The sequence below is a fragment of the Budorcas taxicolor genome, chromosome 18, assembly GCF_023091745.1.
Source record: "Budorcas taxicolor isolate Tak-1 chromosome 18, Takin1.1, whole genome shotgun sequence".
Lineage (NCBI taxonomy): Eukaryota > Metazoa > Chordata > Mammalia > Artiodactyla > Bovidae > Budorcas > Budorcas taxicolor.
In genome coordinates, this window is record NC_068927.1 from 28,376,096 (window position 1) to 28,392,642 (window position 16,547).

The following is a 16,547-nucleotide window of genomic DNA, read 5'->3' on the forward strand; positions in this document are numbered from 1 at the left end:
TGGAGAATCTTATGGACAGAGGAGCCTAGCAGGCTACAGTCCATGAGACTGCAGAGTCGGACATGACTAAAGTGACTTAGCATATATGCATGCATCCTCTTTTCTATGGTATTCATTCTTTCTTTAGGATATATACACACACACACATATAATCTTGGTAATAATTTTGAAAGATGTATATCCCCCACATATTTATATACATATTACTCTACCTGCCATATATATATGACACATACGTCTGTGTGGGTTTATAATTTGATGGAACTGTATATTCAGATGTCCTTGGAATCTGTATCAGTTTTCTGTGATTGATTTTAACCATGCAAGTTTGGTGAAGATTCTCTTTCAGGAATGTCTATCAGTTCAGTTCAGTTCAGTTACTCAGTCGTGTCTGACTCTTTGTGACCCCATGAACTGCAGCACGCCAGGCTTCCCTGTTCATCACCAACTCCCAAAGTCCACCCAAACCCATGTCCATTGTGTCGGTGATGCCATCCAGCCATCTCATCTTCTGTTGTCCCCTTCTCCTCCTGCCTTCAATCTTTCCCAGCATCAGGGTTTTTTCAAATGAGTCAGCTCTTCTCATCAGGTAGCCAAAGTATTGGAGTTTCAGCTTCAACATCAGGCCCTCCAATGAACATCCAGGGCTGATCTCCTTTAGAATGCACTGGTTGGATCTCCCTGAAGTCCAAGGGACTCTAAAGAGTCTTCTCCAGCACCACAGTTCAAAAGCACCAATTCTTCTGCACTCAGCTTTCTTCATAGTCCAACTCTCAAATCCATACATGACCACTGGAAAATGCCCCTTATAGGGAGGTCCTTAATTAGGCTAACAGTGGTTCTATGACATGTTGAGATTAATGGAGGCATGGTTGGTAGGTTTTTAAAAATACTCTAAATCAGATTGACCATGGTATGTCTACTTCCTGACCCTTCATAGTCCCAGAGGACTGGGCTAAATTGCAATGGTCTAAGCATTAAACTTTGTATGCCTGGGTCTGGGCTGGGCTTGGTGTACAAGAGGCAGCTAATCTCTGGGGAGTGGAGTCTATCCTCCTTTCATTTTATATTTTCATGAATGGAATTTTAATTACATGATATAAATATAAACAAGAATTTTGCATGACATTTAATATTTTTGGGGACCAACCCAGTCCCAATCTCTCAAACCCATCTGCCTTTGTATATAATATGTATCATAAAATTGCTGGTTTAATAATGAATTTTTCTTTTATGCTCTTTGGACTTGAAACTCCTTCTCAGCAGTCTATATCCAATCATAATGCTGTCTTTTCTTCAAAATATCAGCTAACATTCTTACAGGGTTTTTGTTTTTTTTAAAAAAATATGTTGTTTAGTTACTAAGTCATGTCTGACTCTTTTGCAGCCCCATAGACTGTAGCCCACCAGTCTCCTCTGTCCATGGGGTTTTCCAGGCAAGAATACTGCAGTGGGTAGCCATTTTCTTCTCCAGGGGAACTTCCTGACCCAAGGATTGAACCTGTGTCTCCTGTATTGGTAGGCGGATTTTTTTTTTTTTAACCACTGAGCCATCTGGGAATTCCTTTTATACATGTATATCAGGTGACATACATTATATGATTATATTTCATATCACATTATAATTTTGGAGTATTTTTAAATGTTTTATACTAGTCAGAGAGGTTCTAGAGCTGAGGGGTTAGAGCTTATTCATTAAAAAAAAATTCCCATCATCAAAAGTAGGCACTCAGTGAGTGAATATTAGTTTTAAAAAATTGTTCAAAGGTAAATAAAAATGTGTAAAATAAGGTTTTTACAATTGATAAGGAAGCATAAAAAAAGATGGAGACCAAGATGTGGTGACACTGAGATAGTAGAAAAAGTGGAATCACCTTGTAGAGAAATTGGGACCCTTGTGCACTGTTGGTAGAAATATAAAATGATGCAGCTGCCATGGAAACTGTGTAACAGTTCCCCCCAAATTAAGAATGTAATTCTTATATGACTCAGCAATGTCACTTCTGTGTATATATCTGACAGAATTGAAAACAGAGTCTCAAAGAGGTGTTTGCACAACCATTTTCATAGCAGCATAATTCATAACTGCCAAAAGATTGAAGCAATCCAAGTGTTGGATGAATGGATAAATAAACTGTGGTATATACATACAATGGAGTCGTAAAAAGGAGGGAAATTCTAATGCTTGCTACAACATGGATGAACCTTAAGGACATTCGGCTAAGTGAAATAAGCAAGACGCAAAAAGGCAAATGCTGTATGAGTCCACTTACATGAAGTACCTAGAGTAGTAAAAATTCATAGAGAAAGAAAATAGAAGGTTAGTTAGTTGTTAGTGACTCAAAGGGAGGGGAAATGAGTTAATGGGTGTGCATTTCAGTTTTGCAAAGTGAAAAGAATTTTTGAGATTGGTTGTACAAAGATGTGAGTATACTTAAAGGAGTACATCAAAGCTGTATATTGTCACCTTGCTTATTTAACTTCTATGCAGAGTACATAGAAATGCTATGAGAAATGCTACGTTCATGAGAAACGCTGGGCTGGAAGAAGCACAGCTGGAATCAAGATTGCCAGGAGAAATATCAATAACCTCAGATATGCCAATGACACCATCCTTATGGCAGAAAGCAAAGAAGAACTAAAAAGCCTCTTGATGAAAGTGAAGGGGGAGAGTGAAAAAGTTGGCTTAAAGCTCAACATTCAGAAAACTAAGATCATGGAATCTGGTCCCATCACTTCATGGCAAATAGATGGGGAAACTGGCAAACTTTCTTTTTTTGGGCTCCAAAATCACTGCAGATGGTGACTGCAGCCATGAAATTAAAAGATACTTACTCCTTGGAAGGAAAGTTATGACCAACCTAGACAGCATATTGAAAAGCAGAGACATTACTTTGTCAACAAAGGTCTGTCTAGTCAAGGCTATGAATTTTCCAGTGGTCATGTATGGATGTGAGAGTCGGACTATGAAGAAAGCTGAGTGGTGAAAAATTGTTGCTTTTGAACTGTGGTATTGGAGAAGACTCTTGAGAGTCCCTTGGACTGCAAGGAGATCCAACCAGTCCATCCTAAAGGAGATCAGTCCTGTGTATTCATTGGAAGGACTGATGTTGAAGCTGAAACTCCAATACTTTGGCCAACTGATGTGAAGAGTTGACTCATTGGAAAAGACCCTGATGTTGGGAGGGATTGGGGTTAGGAGGAGAAGGGGATGACAGAGGATGAGATGGCTGGATGGCATCACCGACTCAATGGACATGAGTTTGGGTAAACTCCAGAGTTGGTGATGGACAGGGAGGCCTGGCGTGCTGCGATTCATGGGGTTGCAAAGAGTCGGACACAACTGAGTGACTGAACTGAACTGAACTGAATTGACACTTAACACTACTGAATTGTATGACTTCACAGTGGTTAGAGGGTAAATTTTATCTTAATTATATTTTACAATAATTTAATATAACTGAAAAACAGAAGTCATCCTCATTATATATATTGCAATTATGTCAGCTTAATTCATCCCAGAAGTATTTTAAAATCTATAATTTTGGTTATACATTTTGGGGCAGCTGCGTGCATGCAAAGCTGCTTCAGTTGTGGCTGATTCTTTGCAATCTTATGGACTGTAGCCTGCCAGGCTCCTCTGTCCATGGGATTCTCCAGGTGAGAACACTAGAGTGGGTTGCCACACCTTCCTCCAGGGGATCTTCCCAACCCAGGGGTCAAACCTGCATCTCCTGGGTCTCCTACAGCTTCTGCCCTTGCAGGCAGATTCTTTATCTCTGAGCCACTGGGGAAGCCCCTTTGGGGAAGCTAGTTTACTTTTATTCTTATTTTTAATTTTTTTTTTACTGAAGTATAGTTGATTTACAATGTTGTATTAATTTCTGCTGTGCAGCAAAGTGACTCAGTTATATGCATTCCTTTTGGATATTCTTTTCCATTATGGTTTATCCCAGGAGATTGGTTATAGTTCCCTGTGCTATACTGTAGGGCCTTGTTTATCCATTCTGAATTTAGTAGTTGGCATGTACTAACCCTAAACTCCCAGTCCCTTCCTCTCCCTTCCTACCTTTCCCTTGCTAATCACACATCTTCTCTGTGAGTCTGTTTTGTAGAATATACATATAAGTAATATCATATGGTATTTGTCTTTCTCTTTCTGACTTGCTTCACTTAGTGTGATAATTTTAGTCACATTCATGTTGCCAGAAATGGCACTGTTTCATTCTTTCTTATGGCTGAGTAGTATTCCATTGCTATACACACACCACATCTTCTTTATCCATTCATCTGTTGATGGACGTTTAGGTTGTTTCCACATCTAGACTATTGTAAATAGTGCTGCTATGAGCATAAGAGAGCATGTATTTTTTCAATTATAGTTTTGTTTGGCTATATGTCCAGGAGTGGGATTGCTGGGTCATATAGTAGTTCTGTTTTTAGTTTTCTGAGGACCCTCCATATTGTTTTGCACAGTGGGTACACCAACTTACATTCCCACCAACAGTGTAGAAATGTTTTGGGGGCAGATAGTTTAAATACAAGCTATCTGGTTGTTGTAGAAATATTCACATGCAAAAGGGAATTTACTGTTTTATAATTTTTAAACCAATCCACTAAGATGTATTTATTGCATATTCATAGTGTTTCATAGCCTTTAGTCATTGGGAAAAAGGATAACATAAATATCAAAAAGGTGACGACTTGACTACATTCGAGAGTTTTTATATAGCAGAGTCATAACTCATAACACATTAAGGGAATTGACACCGCCGCTTCTATAAAGTCAAACTTTCTGGAATTGTTCTAGAATAAATCTTAGCTAAAAATTAACTCAAGAAACTCAGAGCTCTGCTACTAGGGAGAAAGGAGAATGAGATTTCCAACAAGTATACTCGGTCAGTTAGATCTGCAATTTGGTGGTGGTTTGAGAGTGAGATTTCAGATAAGAAAATTCTGAATTTTAATCCTGGCTCCATTGGACAACTTCACCAAATTATTTTATCAATAAATAAAGATAAAATATTTACCATGACATGTAACTAGAGGTGTGTCTGTGTGTGTGTGTGTGTGCACGTGCCTGCAAGTGTGCACTCACAGTCATGCTGACTCTTGCTGACCCTATGGGTTGTAGGCCACCAGGCTCCTCTGTTCATGGGATTGTCCAGGCAAGAATACTGAAGTAGGTTGCCCACTCCTCTCCAGGGGATCTTCCAAATCCAGGGATCGAACCTGCTTCTCTGTTTCTCCAGGCTGGTTCTTTACCACTGCACCCCCTGGAAAGCCCATTAGATCCACTGCTGCTGCTGCTGCTAAGTCGCTTCAGTCTTGTCCAACTCTGTGCGACCCCAGAGACGGCAGCCCACCAGATTCCCCCGTCCCTGGGATTCTTCAGGCAAGAACACTGGAGTGGGTTACCATTTCCTCCAATGCATGAAAGTGAAAAGTGAAAGCGAAGTCGCTCAGTCTGTCTTAAATGCTCACCTAGCAATTGCTTTAGCAATATTATCTCTCTAGTGGAACAGAAAAGGCCAAACAGAAAAATCTAGCCATTTTTCAGCAGTGATGTAAACCTTTTAAGTCTGATCTGTCGAGTTTCATGTTCCTATCTCTGAAGCTGTTGGGGATGACCTAGAGAAAGGCAAGTTGAAAGGCAGCTATCAAAAGTGGGGCCGGGGGCTTGCTGTGCATGCACAGACAGGGCAGGCGTGATTAGTTGGTGCGCCGGTGGCAAAGAGCAGGGTGAAGGGGAGCGGTCCCTGGAGATGCCTGACCTGTTCTGTTCTGTTCTGTTTTGAGGAGTGGCCAGCGGCGCGACAGAGCAGGCCAGGGACAGTCTACACCTGAGGGGGGCTATGGAGCAGCTCTGTACGTGAGGTAGGACCCCAAGTCAAATGGAGGGCAGCCTCACTGAGCAGCCAGCGGTGTCACCTGTACCGGAGGGAGTCACTGAGCAGGAGCAAGTACCTGTGGTAGATTTCCAGGCAGAACTGCGACAGGTCTTCTTAGCTGAGACACCAAGAGGTCATTAAAGCAGTATCAGAATAGCCAGGTAGCTGATACCAAGAGGAAACAGATCAAAACAAAGAGGCTTCTTCTACTATTGGAAGCTTCTGCCCCAGCTTGCAGTGTGTGGTGGAGAACCTGCATCATACCTTAATCCGTAGGCTTTCTTAGGTCTTCAGGATCCCGAAACTGTCCTGTGGACATCGAAGTTGGTGGAACAGCAATCGTGACTCTGGGAAAGAGGTGCAAGATGCTGCCGCACATTGACTACAGGTGAGATGCGTCCGGCAGGATGGTTGGATCTTCATTGGTCCTTTTAAGGGTTTTGACAAATAGGTGAACTCGATCCTCTGTGACTGTGATGAATTCAGGAAGATCAAGGCAAAGAATTCAGAGCATTCAGAGTATGAAGAAAAGCAAGTTTGGGGTCTGGTGTGGCTGCCCGGGAGAACTTGGTTTCCATGACTGTGGAGGGAATTCCCTGTAAAGGTACTGGCATTGCTCAAGTACCATTTACTGGTGACGCTGGGGGCTGGTGGAGCAGCTGGCAGAGGTGTTCCAGCTGGTGTTCCAATTCCCCAGACTCTTGCTGGATTAACCGGCCCTGTCCATGGGGCCGGGGGGGCCATCCCAACAAGTCATGACTCCACAGGGAAGAGGTATTGTAGCAGCTGCTGCCACTGCCAGCATTGCTGGACCTCCAACTCAGTATCCACCAGGAATACTGGGCTACACCCACACCTGTTGGTCAAGCAGTCCCACCTCCAGGAATTATGGCTCCTCCACCTGGTATGGGCTTTCCAGGTGGCACTACTGGTGAAGAATCTGCCTGCCAGAGCAGGGGATGTAAGAGACATGGGTTTGACCCCTAGGTCAGGAAGATACCCTGGAGAAGGAAATGATAACCTATTCCAGTATTTTTGCCTAGAGAATCCAATGGACAGAGGACCTGGTGGGCAGCAGTCCTTGGGGTTTGCAAAGAATCGGACATGACTGAAGCAACTTAGCACGCCACATGGTATGAGACCACCCATAGGCCCACCAATTAGGCTTCCCATACTCGAGGGATGCCAATAAGCTTGCCCCTATTGGACTGAGACCCTCCACCAGGAATCAGAAGTCCACCTCCACTAGGAAGGTGTCCACCAAGACCCTAGGATATTATTGATCCTTCTTAGTCATTTTTTTTTTTCCTGCAGTGTATCTTGTGAAATGTGTGCAGTACTTGAAAGCTTTGGTCCCCTCTGCTGCATTAATGTAAGCTAATGCATAGAGTCATTAAAAAAGTGGGTTCAAAGGAGGTAGATGAACTTCACCTAGAAATTTCAGAGATTGACCGGGGATTGAGACAGCTATGAAGAGGAAAATTGTGGACCTAAATAGAGAAACAAGATTAGCAGGTCAGAGGAGACAAATAATACTAGATACCAACTAATAAATTTATGGACCACAGACTGTATACCAGGTGCTTTTCTAATCACTTTGCTTGTATTAACTCAGTGAATCCTTTCAACAACTTTATGCGATAGATACATGATTCCCCAGTGTCTTCCCTGGTATCATCCTGAAAGGAGACCTGGGGACAGGGATTTGTATTCAATCCCATGAAAATTATCTCAGATACTCTGTCTTCTAGAGCTTCCCTAGAAGCCGTAGAAGGTGGCACTAGAGGTAAAGAATCCGCCTGCCTTTGTAGAAGACATAAGAGACGCATGTTCAATCCCTGGGTCAGGAAGATCCCCTAGAGGAGGGCCTGGCAACCCACTCTAGTTTTCTTGACTGGAGAATCCCATGGACAGAGGAGCCCTGTGGGCTACGGGCCATAGGGTTGCAAAGAGTTGGACACAACTGAAGTGACTTAGCAGGCAGGCAGGCACTCTGTCTTCTCTGAGGGAGTGGAGAAATGGAACAAGGAAGGAAGGAAAACCAAATGAATTTTTGTGAATTAGGGGTGTCTACCATGGGCAACCAGGGCTCCAAATGCCACTGGAAATCCTGTATAATCTCAAAGCTGTTCCACCGAAGGACAGAGAAGCTGGAGATTTTATCCATCATCTTTTTGGGGCATTAGTTCCTGGGCACTGTTGTGTTACCATATTCCAAAAGCACCGTCAGGCAGAGAAGCAGTCCTTGGTAATATAAGGAGCTGCCGATGGTGTCAGAGCAAAGACAGCATCTGCTTCCTTGAGTTCACAAATGGGGAACATGGGACACAAGGTTAACATCATTCAATTTGCTTTATTATAAACCCATCATTGGATTTATTGTAGAAATGACGATCACTGACTGAAGCTAGGTTCTATACTCTGCCTGTGTTAACATCAGTAACCCAGTACAGCTGAAGCTGATGAAACAGAAAAGAGTAGAAAGACATCTTACTCATGAAATCCATTGGCAACACTGAGACACAGTTCATTGGTTCATTCATTCAATGATTTGTTCTTTCATCCAAAAATTTGTTAAGTGCCAAGGTGGAGAAGGCAATGGCAATCCACTCCAGTACTCTTGCCTGGAAAATCCCATGGACGGAGGAGCCTGGTGGGCTGCAGTCCATGGGGCCGCTAAGAGTTGGACACGACTGAGCAACTTCACTTTCACTTTTCACTTTCATGCGTTGGAGAAGGAAATGGCAACCCGCGCCAGCGTTCTTGCCTGGAGAATCCCAGGGTCGGGGAAGCCTGGTGGGCTGCCATCTATGGGGTCACGCAGGGTCGGATACAACTGAAGTTTCTTAGCAGCAGCAGCAGCAGCAGCAGGGTTGAGTTCAGTACTGTTCTATGCACTGGGGATGGTGTGGGGAGAGGAATATAAGGAGAACAATTATGACCAGATTTCTTTTGTCATGTATCTGGCCTGTTATTAGAGAGACAAAATAATAATTTCAAATAACACTGAATACCTTGAATAAAAGGGACATCTATGTGGCTAGTTACAATGCTAATAGTCACTCAAAGCACCAGGAACTTTGCCATAACTGCTAAAGAGAAAGGAAATTTCTACTTTTTACCAGAATAAGACTCCTAAATATGATACTGAGGGCTGTGTAGTTAGCAAGTGGATGACAATACAGCAAAGAAGAGGTGGATAAAGAAATTGTAAGCACATTGCCAGCAGGCCTTGGTGCACACCTACCCTGATTAAAGACTGATGAATTGTGATATTTCAAAAGGAAGAAAGTAGTTGTGTATATTGTTATTTATCTTTGCGTAAAAGATTATGCATATTCTGTATCATTCATTCTTAGTATATTGAGTGTGTGCTCAGATGTGTGACAACTCTAGTTCAGGGATTAAGAACTTCTTTAGAGCATGCTTTTTTTTTTTTTGGCCATCCTGCTTTGCTTTCAGGATCTTAGTTCCCTGACCAGAGATTGAACCCAAGCCCTCAGGAGTGAAATCATGGAGTTCTAACCACTTGACTGCTAGGCAATTCCTGGGGCATGTTTCTTCCTGTGCTCCAGGAATGTTGTTTGAGTTACATATTGTAGGTCGTACTTGGAGACTAATCTGTCGTGGGATGTTTATAATCAAACATGCATTCCCTCATTAGCTTTATTTTTATTATCATATTTACTGAGTGCCCGTATGGGGCAGGTACAGTGTGGGGCACTGAAATGAGCAGGAGAGACATGGTAACTAGGGCTCACATTCTAGTGGGGGAACCTGACAACAGGTAAACAAGAACCTGATCTACAAAATTGCTAACAAGCCCCAGCAGGGTCCTCCTGCCCAGCGTTGTTCAAACGAATAGAATGATACTGAGTTCCGTCCAGAAGCAGAGGAAGGTTTTACTCTCTGATCAGAAAAATGGAGAGGTGTGAGCTCTTGCCCTCTGAGCGCTGAAGAATTGATGCTTTTGAACTGTAGTGTTGGAGAAGACTTTTGAAAGTCCCTTGGATAGCAAGGAGATCAAATTAGTCAATCCTAAAGGAAATCAACCCTGAATATTCACTGGAGGGACTGATGCTGAAGCTGAAGCTCCAATACTTTGGCCACCTGATGTGAAGAAGTGACTCGTTGGAAAAGACCCTGATGCAGGGAAAGATTGAGGGCAGGAGAGGGAGGGGGACCGCCAAGGAACAGACAGTTGGATGGCATCACTGACTTGACAGAAATGAGTTTGAGCAAGCTCCGGAGTTGGTGATGGACAGGGAAGCCTGGCCTGCTTTAACACATGGGATCGCAAAGAGTTGGACACAACTGAGCAACTGAACTGACTGAGCCAGGAGGAGGACGAGATACTGCCGGTCTGGCGCAGGTGTGCCGCTCAGGCTCCTGGTAGGGTGCAGCGCCCCAAGCGGCGTCTCTGCATTCCGCCTGCCGCCACCATCTTGAATCGCAGTGCGGTGCGCAGCGCTCCAGCACCGGGCACGTAGAGCCGAGGTGTCGGGCGCAGCATTCTTGCGCTTGGAACTCTGGCCCAAAAGTTTCGGGTACAAGACCTCTGCACGCGGCAGCCAGTGAGCAAGTGAAACTAGCACAAAGGAAACAGACAAAAAAGGTTAGGCTTTATTACCCAGTTTCTATTTTTATTTCTCGGGAATTGTTAATTGGCTTTACCAGTGGCAAGTCCCTCCTCTGTCTTTTGTACTCGTTGCAGAGGGGCGTGGAAGGGCGCAGGTCCAGCTTCTGTAACTACTGCCTACTGGTTTTGGGCGGTGGTGCAACCCCGGGTGGAGAAGTGAACTCCCTGGCTATCTTGAGCTACGTATGTTACCCGACCTTAGCCCTAACTGTTTGAATCCCCGAGCGACGGCAATTTATCTAATCTTTTGGAGACAGAGGATGTTACCCAATTAGATGTGAGCACCCCCCACTCTTGAGGTCCCGCTGAACTGAAGCACCCCTGGATTAGTCAGGGAGTTCTTTCCTGCTCAGGTTCCCAATGCCAAAAACAAAGCTGAGTTTGGCTCAGGCGAGACAAGCTGTTCTTGGATGGCCAGGGAATGGAGAAGGGGAGCTCATGTCTAAAGACACCCGCTCCCCAAAGGGAGGAAAGTGGGGAGTTTTGCGGGGTGAGAGGCAAGGGCATCATCAGAAACTGGGGCAAAGGACAAAGATTTCCAGCAACAGCTGGTGCATGGGCAGTCCCTCCCGCCCCCTTGCTCTCCCACAGATTGCGCTTGTGTGCTGTGCTCAGTTGCTGTTATGTCCGACTCTTTGCGACCACATGGACCGTAGCACACCAGGCTCTTCTGTCTGTGGGATTTCCTAGGCAAGAATACTGGAGTAGGTTGCTGTTGTTATTTAGTTGGTAAGTCATGGATTGCCGTAGCAGAGTACAAATGACCCCTTGGAGTGGAGTTCTTAGCATGGTAATGAAGCAAAGGTAACTTTTGGACTCCTCCAGGTTTCATCTGTGCAGGTAGGTCCCTGAGGTCAAGTCAGAACGGATTTGGGGCAGTTGACCAGTGTGTAACTCTCAAAACATCTCTCTCTCTCAAAGTACATCTGCAGAGCATCTCTGCCAAACACTTCGTATTATTGAAACAAACACAGAGCTGAATCTGGGCAAGTGTCCTTTAGCTCTCAGGGGCTGGGGTGGGAACATAGAGATCAACCAAGGCAGAAAAGCAGCGAGCTTTAGCCTACACTTCCCTCAATCTTGGATCTAGCCAGTTTGGTCTGGTTTTGCAGTGGGCCTTTGTGGCATCCTGTTGATAGAACACAGTTAGCTTCTATGATCAGCCATATGGCCTGGGTGACAAGGACACTGGTCGATTTAAGATATATGGCCCACATACTAGCAAGAGCAGCATGTCTCAACTATCTCATTGATTATACTCCTCATGCCAGGAGCTACTATGACCTCAACCAACCAATTACATGGGGCTTCTCTCCCATAATGAGTTCCCTGATGGCTTGACAGGCTGTGGTTTAGGGAAAGAAGTTTGGCCCATGTTCAATAACTAGCCACCCATGGCCTCCTAGACCTCTAATGAAGCCCTGTTTCCACATTGTCTAATTCTTCCTTATGTAGATTGGGGGATAATGGGATGGATCTGGCCCTTGAGGTGTAAGAGGTGGTTGCCAAGTTACTGGTTCTCAGGCCACCTTTTGGCAGTTGAGTCTGCCTTGTTTCCCTCAGCACCACCCCGCCCCCGCCCCCGCCCTTTTTGGTGACCCCTACCATGAGTCACTGCCACCTTTTTGGAAGCTGTACTAGTTCTAAGGGTTTTAGTATGCTTAAGCCATGTTTCAACTGTTCATTCTCCGCAGTAACCACAACTTTTTCCTTCCAAATAGAGCCATGGGCATGGAGGATGGCCAATACGCCCCGGGAGTCTGTGTAAATGTTTCAGATCCTCCCAGTCCTGAGCTCTAAGGATCACCCTTGAGGGTTGTCAGCTCTGCCTATTGGGCGGAAGTCCCTGGAGGGTAGGCTTTTCGCTTCTGTGACCTGGGTCTGGAAAGTTGTTACATATCCTGCAGACTTCTCCCCTCTCTCATAAAACTGCTCTGATTTGTGAACCATTCCTCTTCCATGTTTGGAAGAGGCTCACTTCCTAGGTCGGGGCAAGCAGAATAGATGGTGTCTACTGGACTGTGAAGAAAACTGAGCACCGAAGAACTGATACTTTTGAACTGTGGTGTTGGAGAAGACTCTTGAGAGTCCCTTAGACTGCAAGGAGATCCAACCAGTCCATTCTGAAGGAGATCAGCCCTGGGATTTCTTTGGAAGGAATGATGCTAAAGCTGAAACTCCAGTACTTTGGCCACTTCATCCGAAGAGTTGACTCATTGGAAAAGACTCTGATGCTAGGAGGGATTGGAGGCAGGAGGAGAAGGGGACGATAGAGGATGAGATGGCTGGATGGCATCATGGACTCGATGGACGTGAGTCTGAGTGAACTCTGGGAGTTGGTGATGGACAGGGAGGCCTGGCGTGCTACGATTCATGGGGTTGCAAAGAGTCGGTCACGACTGAGCGACTGAACTGAGGTTTCTGTACAGTTGTGCTCCAGGAGCCCTGTGGGTATCGTGGTGGCAGGATTTAGTGTGTGACAGGTTTTTATGGTAGCCACTGGATTCAGCCATAGTCTGAACTTGAATCAACCTTCTGGGGGATAGCCACTCTGTTCCCTTAGAACTTACTAAAATCTGAATCTTGTTTTAGATGAAACTTAATTTTTATTATTTTTAAAATTTGTTTATTTATTGTGCTGTGTCTTCATTGCTGCACAGGCTTTTCTTCAGTTGCAGCGCACAGGCTTCTCACTCTGGTGCCTTCTCTTGTTGCAGGCTGTGGGGTCTAGGGAGCTCGGGCTTCTGAAGTTGCAGCTCAGTAGTTGTGGTGCACTGCCTGTAGTTACCCCTGGTGTGTGGAATCTTCCTAGATGAGGGATTGAACATGTATCACCTGCATGGCAGGTGGATTGTACCACTCTGGAAATAAACTTTATTTCATTCAAGGATAGCCAGTTAACAATGTTGTGATAGTTTCAGGTGGACAGCAGAGGAACTCAGCCAAACATATACATGTATCCATTCTCCTGCAAACTCCTCTCCCAAATGAGCTGTTATATAATTCCCTGTGCTATACAGTAGGGCTTTGTTTAAAACCTGAATCATAATGGAGTCCATATAGTGATTGGCTGACCAGGCGTTAACTTTTCAGCCTCCTTGAGCAGGCTGTAATAGCAGCTACTTCCTGAAGCCAAGGAGGCCATCCCTTGGTGGCTGGATCTAATCGTTTAGAGAAGTAAACAACCAGTCAAGTAAAGTGCCCCAGTTTTTGAACTAATACCCCAAGGATGATTGTTTTTCTCTCCTGAATGTAAAGGTCGAAGAGTGTAGCTAAATCTGGGAGGGCCAGGGCAGGGGCCGGAAGCAATTACTTTTTCAATTCTTGAAAGGCCCCTTTGCATTGTGAATTCCATTCAGAATGATCATCATCCTTTCTTTTGAACTTTGCATATGGCGGCATAACTAATAGACCGGAGTTAGGGATCCAGAATGGCAAAACCTGGCAATGGGGAGGGACAACCCTTAAGCTGTCTTCTAGTTTAGGAGGGGGTGAGGCTGCAGATGTCTTCTCTCTTTTCCTGGGTGGGCTTCTGTGACCTTTGAGAATGAAGCCTGGGTGGGTCACCCTAGTTTGTGCCGTTTGAACCTTTTTCTTGGACACCATATATCCTTTCAGGAGGCTAGGTGGCTCAGAAGCCTCCTTAGGCAGGCTGATGATCAGGATGTTGTCTGCATGGTGGAGGAGGGTTCCCTCTTCCAGATGGAGATCTTTTAGGTCTTTGGCTAAAGTTTCTCCAAAGGTGGTGGGGGGAATTTTTGAACCTCTGAGGGCAGGATTGTCCAGCAGCATTGTTGTTTTTGTTACATGTTTGGGTCCAGCCACTGGAAAGCAAAACTTCTTTATGAGTCTGGGACTCATGGAATACAGAAGAAGTCATCTTTAAAGTCTAATACAGAGTACCAGGCCCTGGTGGACAGTAGGGTGGTCAGCTGGATGCAGAGGTTAGGGATGACTGGAGGTGTATAAGGAACCTTGGTCACTTATCCATGTTTTTTTTTTTCTTTTTTTCAGTAGTAAATAGTGTAGTACTAAACGATCTCTGACTGGTTAAATCTTTAAATGTGGAACCTGAGATACAAACCATGTGTACTGATGGCTAACGGTAAATTATAAGGGATTTTCAACTGTGTGAGCAGGGTTGGTGCCCTAAGCCCCTGTTGTTTAAGAGTCAAGTGTGCAGTCTTTGAGTGACTGCTGAGCCACTAGAAATTGCAAAGAGAGCCTCCTGGGACTGACGATTGTTGGTACATTCTGAAATATTAGTGTTTAAAATTAATTAATTATTCTTTGGCTATTAGTTAGTTCTTATCTCATGTATAATATCATTGAAGATGTTTGCTTTTTGTTGTTGTTGTTGGAGTCTAGTTGATTTACCGTGTTGCGTTAGTTTCAGCTGTGCAGCAAAGTGAGTCAGTTATACATTTACATATATCCACCGTTTTGTATATTCTTTTCCCATATAGGCCATTGCAGAGGAAGATGTTTTTATTGATTCATTCATGCAAAGTGCCTATAGAGCATCTCCTGTGTGGTAGATACTTATGCTGGATGCTGAGGAGATGAAGGCAAATGCTTCATGGTCACCATTCTCACCACTTAGGGTGAGAATTTAATATAAAAAAGCAAGTGTTATACAACATCAGTCACGCAGTTACAGGGTCTCTAGAATGTGCAGTGCTGTCATGCATGGTGATGCAGTGAGGGTCTAGTTTGGAAGGGAACATATGCAAAATAGCTGTCAGGCAAATCACAGCATGCTGACATTTATCACCAACAACTGTTGAATAATGTCAAATGATAGGGCTGTTTGTACATAGAGATGACAGAAACATACACGGCAGATTCTTGAGAGTGCACTAATTCTCAGAGAGCCTCAATACTTCACTAAGTAATGATAACATAGAGGGTTTTTAAAGGAACTATTTCAATAAGAAATTTCCTTGCATAAGATACTGAGAAAATTCTGATTAAAAAGTGAGCGTATTTTTGACCTTACAAATATACTCCTGGGAATATTTTCTCATGATGTATGTGTAAAGATTCAGACACAAAAGTTTAATTGTTTTAAAATGATTTTCTCCTTTACATTGTATCAGCATGTCACACATACTCCTTTTCCTGCCTCTTCTCTCTCTCGTTTTCCTTTTGGCCTCAACACATAGCTTGCAGGATCTTAGTTCTTCGACCAGGGTTGGAACCCAGGCTCTGACAGTGAAAGTGCCCAAACCTAACCACTGGACTATCAGGGAATTCCCTCTGCCTCTTGTTTTACTGAATCTGGAAGGTTTGTCACCTGAATTTCCACTGGGCCAATGCCATACTCTCATTCAGTTCCCTGTTTGAAGGTCTTCTTATCTTAGAGACCATCTATTACTTCTTGCCACTGTCTTCTTATCCTGCTTTATTATAATATTATAGTTTATTGTAGGACTTAATCACCAACTACCATATTTATTTGTGTTCATTGTTTTTCTTGTCTGTCTTTATCCCTAAGTCTCAGAAATGTAAGCTCTACAAGAACAGAGGCTTTGTATTCCCAATCCGGGACAAGGTAGAGATTGAGCTATGAACAAATATTGCATAAATAACCATTTAGCAAATAAATAACATAAACAAAACAAGCGACATGTCCATCAGTAGATTATTCACCAGTGCATTAAGTAGCCGTATCATGAAATTCTAAGCAGCCTTTAAAATGACAGTTTTAGAAATGTTTAAGTGTTGGTTGCTCAGTTGTGTCTAATTCTTTGTGACCCCATGGACAATAGCCCACCAGGCTCTTCTGTCCATGGAATTCTTCAGGCAAGAATACTGGGAGTAGGTAGGCTTCTTATTGTGGTAGTTTCTCTTGTTGCTGAGCAAGGGCTCTAGGGCGCTCAGATTTAGTAGCTGTGGCACTACTCGGAGGCATATGGGATCTTGCCAGACTAGGGATCGAACCTGTGTCTCCTGCATTGGCAGGTGGGATTTTTACCACTGAACTCCCAGGGAAGCTCAATAAAGGCATTTTTTAT

General features: G+C 44.0%; 1 pseudogene; it reads left to right on the forward strand.

Moving 5' to 3' along the window:
* Window positions 1–6,238: 6,238 nt before the first annotated feature.
* Window positions 6,239–7,163, forward strand: LOC128063596 (small nuclear ribonucleoprotein-associated protein N-like; annotated as a pseudogene).
* The last annotated feature ends 9,384 nt before the right edge of the window (window positions 7,164–16,547 follow it).